The following is an 11854-nucleotide window of genomic DNA, read 5'->3' as shown; positions in this document are numbered from 1 at the left end:
CATAGTACATTTCGTGACATTTTCAGCCATAGCCAGAAATTGTTTGAAGCACATAAAAACTTCGTACCTCGCTTTAAGTGGAAATACCCATGCATGCCTGGAGTAATCATCAATGAAAGTCACAAAGTACAGGTAATTGCCCAAGGATGGAGTTTGCATGGGCCCACAAACATCACTATGCACAAGCTGCAACCTGCATGTGGCCCGAACTGAACCATCCTTTGGAAATTTAGAACTCTGCATCTTACCCAAAATACAGCCTACAAAAACATGTTTGACAGGTGCTTCAAGAGGTGGCAAAGAAGCAACCATATCAGATTTCTGCAAACGCAGTAAACTGGCAAAATTCAGATGACCAAAACGTGCATGCCAAAGTTTTGCATCTGAAATAGCCCTTGAATCTGCAACAGCATTTGTAAAGTTTTGTCCACACTTGTCATACAAAGTGAGCTTATACAGCCCACGGCACAAAAGGCCAGATGCAACAATTTCATCACCAAAAATGAGATCATGAACTATACATCTGTCATCCACAAATTTGACTACAAGTCCAAGTCTAGCAAGTGCGGATACAGACAAGAGATTCTTCTGGATCCTAGGTACATAAAGTGCATCAACAAGTGTGAAGGAACAACCATTAGCAGCAGTGAGCACAATCTTTCCAACTCCATGAACTGGATAAGAGGCGTTGTTGTCACAAGTGACTCAATTCCCATGAGGGACAGATTCGAGAGAGGTAAACAATTCACGATGTGAGGTAATGTGCTTTGTAGCACCACTGTCGAAATACTACACATGTGAATCTGCAGCAACTGACAAGCATGCATCATGGACAACAAGATTGTAAGTGCACTCTGCGCTAAAAGACCATTCTGCATCAACATCAGCAACATAGTCTCCTTTCATAGAAGACTCAACAATGGCTGCATTTGTAGTGGAACCAGCATTTGCAGTGGAACCACCCTCTTTCTTCTTAGCCTCTTTGGCCTTCAACCTAGGACACGACTTGATCAAGTGATCATTGGATTTACAATAATGGAAACGCATCTTCTTTTTTCCCTTATCACCAGAATTTCCAGAAAACGTGCTGCCAGCAGAAGTGTTAGGAACAGAATTTTTGCCACTCGTAGCAGAACCATAAGAAGTGGCTGCATTACTGCTAACACCCTTTCTTTGAGAAGCAATAAAAGCTTATTCAACTGCACGCTGCCTAGTCCTGTTTTTTATAGAAAGTGACTCTTGCAACAGCAATGTGCATAATGCATCAAACTTGACAACTTCAGGATTTCCTTGGGTCATCAGTCTCCAAGTACTAGCAAAAGTTTGATAGGAATCTGGTAAGGCATCAAGAACAGTCTGCAGAAGGGAACTATCTAAAATGACTTCACCTGCAGAAATAAGCTGCTCATTGATATCCTTGACACTAGCAAGGAAAGTGTCCATTTCATCTTACTCATGCATAATCTTCGACTCCAGCTCTTTACACAGCAAAGCAATTTTAGCCTCATTGCGGCTTGCATAAAGACCTGCTAGAATATCCCAAGCCTATTTTGCAGACTTTGCTGAACGGATGTGAGGAACAATGGTGTGCTTCATAGACAACGCAATCAATGCATGAGCCTGCACATCCTTAACATCCCAAAGAGCTTGTTCTGCCGTAGGCAAAACAACTCTAACAACTGCAATCCTTGCAGCAAGACCTGCAACATCCTCAACATCGCCTACATCCTCAGAACCAGGACGTACATCAATGCCCTGCAAAATGTTCCAGACACCCTTTGACACAAGAACATGTTGCATCATATAAGCCCACATAGGGTAGTTGTCCCCATCAAACCTGTCCTCAGCAGCAAACATCTTGAACGCATCTATGTTGTTGTTGTCAGCCATGGTAAATGCTGCACCTGATGTGAAAACTGCCCGAAAATAGGATAAATGGAACGGGAACAACCTGTGCTATATAGCACAAACCGTAGAAGACTATAAGGCACTTGTTATGCAGAAAACGGCACTGACAGAAATTCTGCACAAAATGACAAAATAGCATGCGCAGTACTGCCTGTAGTGGAAACGGAGGCCGAAATGAGCCCAAATAAAAATTCTGAGCAGACCAAGCTCTTCGAGCTTACCCAAAATTTTTGTCGACCTGCGAACGCTCGCCAAAGCTCACTGAAATTGGAGAAAGTGAGCAGGCGTGTGATGGAGCAGCTAGCGACTAAGCCCGGGAGGACGTGACCTGCTCTGATACCAATTTTTGGAATTAGGGTTGCAGAGAAACACACACAGCTTGGAGAAGACGAAGGAAGCTCAAGGCACACAATAGAGAGTGTGTTACATAGTGTGCAATGGAAAGATAGATAGCACTAGAGTGATGGGCGTATATACAATGCACGGGGGGAAAAACCTCCTAAAGAGGGAAAAAATGCCCCGGCGGTCCTAGTGTGTTCACACACATCACTACCACATGTATATGGTAACAAGCTTCTGATCCTGCAGCCTCCATCAGCTGTCCCATACAACTGACAATGGTATTCCAAGAAGACTGTATGAGGACTGAACATCTGTCTTTAACTGTAGTTGGATCAGAATCAGTAGGCTCATATATTGTCACTAGAGCCATGTAGGGTAAAGTTGCATAATTAGCTTTGCGTAGCAGAAGATGCCCTTTCAATTGATGAGTCTGCATTTGCTGCAACTTGTCGTGTTTTACCAGGTGCAGAATGTGTTCAGTATTTGGAGTAGGAACTCCACCTGGCAGCGTCAAAGAAGCTGGACCTTTGCCTTTGTCCATGTGGATCTTGCCTTTTTCCACTAACTGGTCTGCTATCTTCTCAGAAGTGGCTGGCTTGGCCTGATCTTTTCTAGAACCAGTAGCAACTGCACTTTGTGCTACTGACTGGCTAGGCATAGTCTTCTGAGCAGATTGCTGCTTTGTCTAGCTCACTACAGCTTTCTGAGTATTCACTGTCTTGACCTGGCTTTCTATCTGCCTCAAAAAATCACTGCTCTTTGTCAGTGTAGTCTTTGGCTTCTTTGAACTGCCAGCCTGTTCTGCAGTTGCTTTTCTTTTCAGTCTGTTGAAGTAGTTTGACTGTTCGTTGCTTCTTCGTCTGAGGACAACTCAATGTTCTTAGGCTCAGAAATTGGCTTCTCACTCCATGCCTTCTTTACCTGCTCATGAACATCTGCAGTAGTGGCCCAATACAGGAATTGCCAAACATACCAGCTTTAAAAACATTTTGAGATTTTAGCTTGGCAGTTTGCTGGAGTACATTGTGCGAGAGGATTTGACAAAGGTTAATAGGAACCTTTGGATCCAATATCTTGGCCAATAGCATATCAAAAAGTTTTTCGAATACATACGTTGGGTTGTTTTTAAGGCTTACTGCTTCGGCTACAAACCTTTAAGCAGTGGAAGCTTCTAGTCCTGCTATTGGAACTCCTTGACCACTTGCCTTACGCTTACGTTTAGCCACTTCATCCTCCTTCAGAGCTATACTTATCTACTGTGGAGTTTCCACAGATGGTTTGGGCGCGTTGGGCATTCTGAATGCAAGAGTTATGGTCTCTGATGTCACCGACACCTTTCTACCATTTACCATGGAACTGCCATCTTCAACGTCGAAAGAATCAAAAACTTGTTTGATGATGTCTGCGTCAAAAGAAATTCTTGTAGCTTGCAACACAACTCGGAGATCCCATAGTTGTAGCAGAGTCATTGCTTGGTCAGTGAATACATAACACTGAATTTTACTGTACGGTATGATAGGATGGCTTGCCTTTGCAGCAGCAAGTATGGCCTGGGTTTCCTCAAGAGACTCCTGCATCTTCTCTGAGCATTTCCTTCTACCCATGCACTGTGAAGACGATGACAATGAAACAGGCGAAGGAGAAGAGGACTTACTTGTCGTGTCAAAGCCGTACCCTGGTGTCACTGGCAAGGCTAGCTGACAGTTAACTGTCTCTTCAGAGGTCGAGGTTTGCGGCTGTAGCGAAGAAACCTCGGAGCTTGGCGATGGAAAATGGTTAACAGGAGAAAAGCGTCGTGCAGGGGATTTGTGAGGAAAAATGCTAACTCTCCTGACTGTTATACGTGTTCGCGCCATAAAAGCTCCACCACTCGCCGTTCCTAGACTTGTGTGCATCACTGCTGTCGTGACAGACATACATTGGACAAGATTGCGACCCATCCCTGAAATAATTACTATTGGCATGCCATCTGACCGTTGGGTGCTTAAAAATTGAAAAGTGTGCCTCCACTGATACTGGACTGATTTCCTGTCTGGCTCAACCATACTGGTACTGATTCTAAGATCAGTCTGATCTGGTTAGACTGATCTGGTTCTTCTGGTACTAGTTCTGAAATTTGGTTGCACATGAAAAAGTCCAAAAATGTCTGATTCTGGTATCACTTGATCAGCAAGTTCCAGTTCCTTAGTACCTTGTTCTTGCCCAGTTTCTCTAGCCTCCGAATAATAAAGCTTGATCTTTGCCCCATTATATACTCCTGGCAACAATAATCGAGATAAATATTTCAGTCTGACTGTGCCATTGGAGAAGACCTAGTCTACCTCAAATGGTCATGCCCAGGCAATCTTCAGGTTTGGCTTCTTTGGACCCAATTTAGACTGATATAGAAGCACCAAATCTCCTTTCTGAAATTCCCGAACTTTAATTCGGCGATCATGCCAGTGCTTCCTTCGTTGTTGAACAATTTCTTGTTCCAACATAGCATGTTTCCTGAGTTCATCTAATTGCATTAGCTCATCTAGCTCTTTTTTAAGATTATGGTTGAAGTCTAAGCCATACTTCACAGCCATTCTCAAACTTGGGATCACAAACTCCATAGGAACCACAACTTCAGTGCCATATACCATTCTGAATGGTGTCATTCCAGTAGTTACCTTATAAGCTGTCCTATAAGCCCATAGAGTAGTCTGAAGTTTCAAATCCCACTGGTCTGGTTTCTTTTGCACCACCTTAGTGAGAATAGTCTTTATTGTCTTGTTGCTACTTTAAACCTATCCATTGCATCTGGGATAGTAAGGAGTAGATTTACGATGCTTGACTGAAAGCATATCCAATAGGATTTCCATAGTGTCATTGATAAAATGTGTTCCTTGATCGGTCACAATCTCTACTGGACATCCATATTGGCAGACAATATTCTCAAATAGAAACCTTGCAGTTGACTTGGCTGTGTTGTCAGGAAGAGCCTTAGCTTCAACCCAATTGGTTACATAACAAGTAGCCATTACTATGTACTTGTTCTTCCTGGGGGTAACCTTCTTAAAAGGTCCCATAAAATCTAGTCCCCATTTCATGAATACTCCCAGTGGTTGTATTGGCATCAAAGGAGTCATATTTGCATCTGTTGGTCGACCCATTCTTTGGCATATGTCACAAGTTTTACAAAAATTTCTGACAACAGCAATCAGTGTTTGCCACCACAGACCAACTTGCAAAATCTTCTTGTAGGTAATGCCTGAACTTTGTAGCGCTGAAAACCATTCCAAGGGCTTCTCTCTCAGTAGTTGTATAGCCTTGTTTAGCCTGACTGAATCTGCGACCTGCAAAATAAATGGGATAATCAGTTTTTCCGTCTAGCTGAGCTAATATTTCCCCCATTGCCAATCCCGAAGCATCTACATGTACGTGGAAAATACTATCCCAGTTTGGCTGCCTAAGGACTGGTTTACTGGTAATGGCTTTTTTCAGATTCTGGAAGCTCTCCTCGCATTCAACAGTCCAGTTGAACTTACTGGTCTTCTTTGTAAGCTCATATAGTGGTACTGCTTGAGAAGCAAACTTATGTAAAAATATTCTATAGAAATTCACATAACCCAAGAAAGAGCTCAACTCTGAAGCAGTTCTGGGTGCTTTAGCTTGCTTAACACACTGAATTTTGTCATTGGCCATCTCTATTCCATTGAGGGAAACCACATGTCCCAGTAGCTGTCATTTCCAGACTAGAAAAATAGATTTGAATGGATTCAAACAAATTCGCTTCTCCTGACAGCGTTTGAAAACCATTTCTAGGAATAAGAGGTGTTGTTCCTCATCTGAATAGATAGTAAAGTCATCCATGAAAATGGCGAGGAACCGATGAAGGAATTCATTAAACATCTCCATCATACACCACTGAAAGGTAGCTGGTGCATTTGACAGGCCAAAAGGCATCACTAGATACATGAAAGCTCCCCACTCAGTGATGAAAGTGGTCTTGGCTCTATCTTCAGGAGCAATCTGTAACTGGTTATAGCCGCTATAACCATCCATGAAGCTATACATCTCATATCCTACGATCTCATCAAGCAACATGTCAGTAAAAGGCAAGGGAAATGGATCCTTAATAGTTTGGGCATTTAGTTTCCTATAGTCGACACAAACTCTCAATTTTCCATTCTTCTTGGGAACGACGACTATGGAAAATAGCCAATCACTGCTTTCCACTTCTGTGATGAACCCAGCCTTGAGAAGATTATCAATCTCCTCCTTGACCTTCTTAGCATAGTTGGGGTTCATCCGGTATCTTTGCAATCATACTGGCCTAGCATCTGGTTTTGGCGGTATTTGGTGCTGACATACTTCAGGATCTACTCCTTTCCGATTTGTATGTTCCCATGCAAATATATCTTTATAGTTCTGGAACATTTTCTGTGCCTTTTCCTTCATTTCCGGGTTGAGGTGCTTGTTAACCTTGATCATCCTAGGATCATCCTCTGGTCCTAGGTTCCACTCTTCTACTTCTTGGTCATCTGGAAGCAACCAGTTTGGACCGCCTCCTTTTCGTTTGGTTGATTTTTCAGCGTAATCCCAGGATGGTCAATTCATTTTTGAATCAGTATTCTGATCCACTGGATATTCTTCAGAACATACTGGTTCTGCTATTATACCAGTATCAGCTAGTTCCACCATCCTTCCAGTTAGATGAACTGTTCTTTCCCCTATATTGACTTCAATAAACTGATCAGGGAATTGTCTCTTCTGCTTGTCAGCCTGCTCTTTATTCAGCAAGACTGCATTCAAGTCAATCTCTGCCAAAGGGAATATGTTCATGGCCGCTAGCATTCTCTCGATCTTCTTGGCCCTGTACTTCTGACATAACTCCTTTGGCCTCAGTTCCTTTCTCCAGCTCCTAGTATTGTTTGTCTGGATTTGGATTCTGCCACTGGCCCCTTCTATGGTTAATTTTTGGTTTGCATAGTCATGAACATCATGTGATGTTCTCAACCATGGGTGCCCTAGTAGCATCCCATAGGCCCCTTGCACATCCAGGACTAGGAAACTGGTTTTGAATTTCTCCCTCCCAGCTCTTATCTACATATTTTCAATCATACCCGTTGCCTGTACGACTCTATGATCTGCCATTTGTACTTTGAATGGTGCTGGTTTCATATTAGTGATACCCATTCTTTGTTGAAGATGGACTCCCATTATGTTGACTCCTGCTCCTCCATCCAAGATAGAACTTGAGAGAGGTGCCACTGCTTCCTAACCTTGTAGTCCACCTGAATAAGTGGAACTTCATCATCTTAGACGGCCGTCAGGTCCACTGTTCTGGCCTCTGCCTCAGCTTTCCTGTGCTGTCTGATAAAGTTGGCCACCTCAGGCAAGGTTTTTCTGATATCCTCCAGCTCTACAGTCAGCTTCTGAATTCTATCATAAATTTTCACATGAATTTCTTCTCTCTCTTGGTCAGACTGATTGTCAGAGCTTGAAGAACTGGTATATTCACACTACCATTCCTCTTTTGTAGTGCTTGCACTCTTTCCATCCACTCCCAGTTCATCAGCTAGTCCATGTACCACAGCCAACATGGTCTTAGTTATGGCCGATACCGACTGATCTTTATCAGTTGATTGGGCTGGTATCCTTTGAATGACTTTAGCTTCGGAACTTTTTGGCTGCTCTAGCAGCTTCTTGGCTAAATCCTCTGTGATTTTAGTCGCTAGTTCCCTCTGCTCTTTCCACTCATCTACCACCTTTTCTTTACCTTTGGCCTTCCAAACTTCTCTTTGTTGAGCCCACTTGCTGCTGTTAGGATTGACTGGTGCTTCAAAAGTGTCTGGGATTTCTTCAATGACTACACCCTTGCTTCTAGTAACTACCCTGACTGGGACTGGCTCTGGTGCCTTAGCCTCAGTAGTATTCATTGCAGGCATTGGGCTGCAAAATGGCCATACTTCCCACAAGTGTAGCAATTCATGCTTCTGTTCTGGAAGTTGCCTCGTCTTCTGCCTCTGCCCATACTTGGTTGGAATCGGCCACGTCCCTGACTAGTACCACTGGTACCTGGTTTCTCCTCTTGAGCTACTTTGACTGGTTCTAACTTCACTGGTTCAGTGTAGGCAGCCACTGACAGATCTTTGCCTTTCTTAAAGTGGTGGATTTTGATGCCACAATTGTTCCATAGATGACCAAAAGCCTTACAGTAGGTACATTGTGGACATTCATTGGAGATATGGTCCTTGGATTTGCATTTCAAACACCAAGTCTCCATCTTCCGAACTGGCTCTCTTGTGTGGCTAATTTTGGCAATCTCTCTAGCCATTTCTTCAGTTTTCTTGGTCGAGGATCCCTTCTTTGATTTCTCCTTAGCTCGTTCATTAGAGCTGCTCTCGGAGCTACTGGACATTTCATTGGAATCAGAACTTTTAGTAGCAGAGCTACTGCTACTGGTCCTTCGCTTCTTGTGGCTCTTTTCCTTCTTGGCCTACTGCTCCAGCTTCAATGCCCTTTGTACCAGATCATTGAATTTCTTAGTAGGGGCTGGTACCTCTTGTTCCCTAAGCTTTTTTCTTCTGAACCCATTCAAGAACCATGCCCTCAACCTCTTCTCGGATGGCAGTTCCTGTAACTGCCTGGTTAGCTCCTTGATCTTTTCCACATAACTACGGACTGATAAATTTCTCTATTTGATCTTATCTAATTCACAGAGAATATCTTCGTCCCCTCTATTGTTGGAATATTCCAACCTAAAGGCTTTAAGCAATTTGTTGTATGATCTGAGCTGGCAGGCCGAGTAATTTGTTGTATGATCTGAGCTGGCAAGCCGGGTAATGGTAATACCATTTTCTCGCTGCCTCCTTCAAGGTTTGTGGAAAATATTCCCCCCAATCATCTTCATCAATATTTTTCAGTTCAGCATACTACTCGAAAGCCTGTATGTGAACGTCTGGATCATCCTTCTTCCCTCCCTTGAATATTGGAAAAGAAATCTTCAGGGAAGCTGTGTAATCATTCCAATTACTACTGATCCTGCCACTTCTCTTCTTGGATTCGGAATGACGCTTGGGAGTTTTCTTGCAATTGTCAGTGTCAGCATCCCAATCAATCTCTCTCGCCGTCTCAATGTCAGAGTCTTCTTTGGTTTGTATGCTAGAAGTACGGTGACTACCTTTACTTCCCTTGGTATCCTCATCTCTCTGCCGGGAGCGAGAACTCTTGGAACTCTTGGCTTTCCGTGCTTCCCGTTCTGCCCATCGGCGTTGAGAATGACTGGAGTGCTGTGAGTCCTGCGCCTCATCAGCCTCACTATGCTCCTCCTGAGACTCAGTGTCAGTCATCTTCTCTTGCTTGGGGTCAGACTCTCTTCCTGAATCCTCAGGAATGGGGTCAACACGAATGGTGGATTTCCGGCCACGACTGGATTTTGGTGCCATTGCTGAAAACTTCCAACTGGGAGAAGAGTCTTTCGGTCAACGAACTTCCACTCGAGCCAGCGTGATCGCCAAAATGGAATTGGAGCTGATCTCTTAAGATAGCTAATTCCAGTGTTAGAAGATTTCAACTACTAGTGTAGGAAGATTTCAGACAGTAGACTGGACAGGAATCATAAACTAGACCGGAATTTGGTTATTGAAATAAGAATTAGACTTATGTACTGGAAATAAGGTTCAGATTCAGATTCAGAAGACAGGACAAGAAGTAAGTGTAACTGGAATATATGCCATGATTGGAATTACAGATCAAGATTACAGCGAATATGATTTACAAAGAGAGAGTACAGCTGACAATACTGCCAATGATTCTCAAGTACAAGTATAGCCAATGGGCTAATCCAAATGATAACAATTGCCAACCCGATTACAATGTAATGGGCCCTCTTTATACACTTTGGGTTTACTGTAGTAATTACCATAGTAACTACTAAGTAATTCCCTGCTCATATCCTAAGAAGACGTTCCCACACAGTGAACTATCCAGCCGTCTACACAATCAAACCATGGTGCCCCTAGGATTACATCCTCGTGCTTGAGAGAAGATATAAAGAAGTCCTCCTTGTCCACATAGATTTGGACATGGGGCGTCAATTTCCAAATTAAGGGAGTGACTAAGGCTTCTTGCCCCTTGAAAGCACCATCAACAGGTAGGACATCTCCCATCTCATAGGCTTGGATGCCTAGCTTGGTGGCCAACTCTATGGACATGAAATTGTGAGAAGAACCAGGGTCAAAGAGAATGAAACCATCATGTTCTCTTACCTTTCCCCAAGAATGGCATAGAGGAGATCCTTTGTGGTGAGCATCCTCTTCTTGGATTTTGACCAAGGTAGCTCTAGGAGTCTCATTTTGTTTATTATTGTGGGGACAAGCACGATAGGCATGCCTTTGCTCCCCGCACTTGAAACAATGGTTATCTTTACAATAGCTCTCTAGCTCTTCAAGAGAGAGTTTATTTTTTCCTTTATAAACTCCCTTCTCCTTAGCTTTGTTGTTTTGGCATTTCCTTTAGGAGACTTTTGGACAATGTCCTCCCCTTAGGCTTGTTAAGGTCCTTGTTTTCCGTGGGCTTAGGATTTCTCTTAACCTCTTGTTGGAAATTGATTTATGAAGCCACCATGGTATGGTGTATGACCGTAGATATGGTGTGTGGCCTTTGGGAGCTAAAATACTCCGCCATATCTTCAGTTAAACCCGCACAAAATTGTTGTTTTTGCTCTCCAAGATCCATCTTTTTGAAGACAGTTGCTTTCAGATGTAAATCCCAAAACTTGTCTACATATTTGTGAATAGATTTGTAGGGAGAGAGGTTCAAACTTTTCCATTTGGTGAGTACTTTGTCTTTGGCATCGGTAGCCAAAAGCTGCTTCATGTTTGAAGCTCTTAAAGCTTTCCATGTTCGTGGAGCTTCACCATCTGCTCGTAAGCTAGACCACCATTGTCTGGCAGACTTTTGAAAATGCATATCTACATGGTGTAGCTTAGAGGACTCCATGAAGCCCTCATCTCCAAATGTCACATCGAATTGTTGGGTGGATGAAGGCCAAGACTTTGCCGGTAGCACCAAAGGTGACATCGTAGGTAAGGAAACATATGTTCTTTCCTCCCTCTTTGAACTTTTTGAGCTTGGACGACCTTGTCCACGCGGCATAGGATTTCCTATGGACTCTTCTTTTAGGTGGTTCAAGAGCTGCTCAGGGGGGTCACTGTTCAGTATCCCCCTATATACGTGCGTTCATGGGGTATTAAAAATACCCCTCTTTTAACATGTGTGCGATGGTCTTCTCCATTTAGGGGTTGTTGGAGAGCATTTTGCCCGTCGTCTTTGTGGAGCCATCTCCATCGAGGTGGCGGGAGAATCACTTCTTTCACGTTCTTTTGGTGGGGGCTCTACTGTTGAAACTTGAGTTCTCCTTTGGGAAGGAGATGCATCGTCAAGTAGTAGATTTTTGAGCCCTTCGTACGGATCCTCTTCTTCTTCCCTTATCGGAGACAGGCCTATTTTAGAAGTCTCACAAGGAGGCTTCCTAGGTACTCTCTCTTCTTGGTGGGGAGTTTTGAGAATCCCATGAGTATGTAGCTGCCGTTGCACTTCACCTTGGAGGGATGGATTGCCCGCTTGTTGAGAT

Source organism: Adiantum capillus-veneris, chromosome 30 (assembly GCF_014529385.1).
Source record: "Adiantum capillus-veneris isolate H3 chromosome 30, ASM1452938v2, whole genome shotgun sequence".
Classification (NCBI taxonomy): Eukaryota; Viridiplantae; Streptophyta; class Polypodiopsida; order Polypodiales; family Pteridaceae; genus Adiantum; species Adiantum capillus-veneris.
This window is presented reverse-complemented; position numbering follows the sequence as displayed.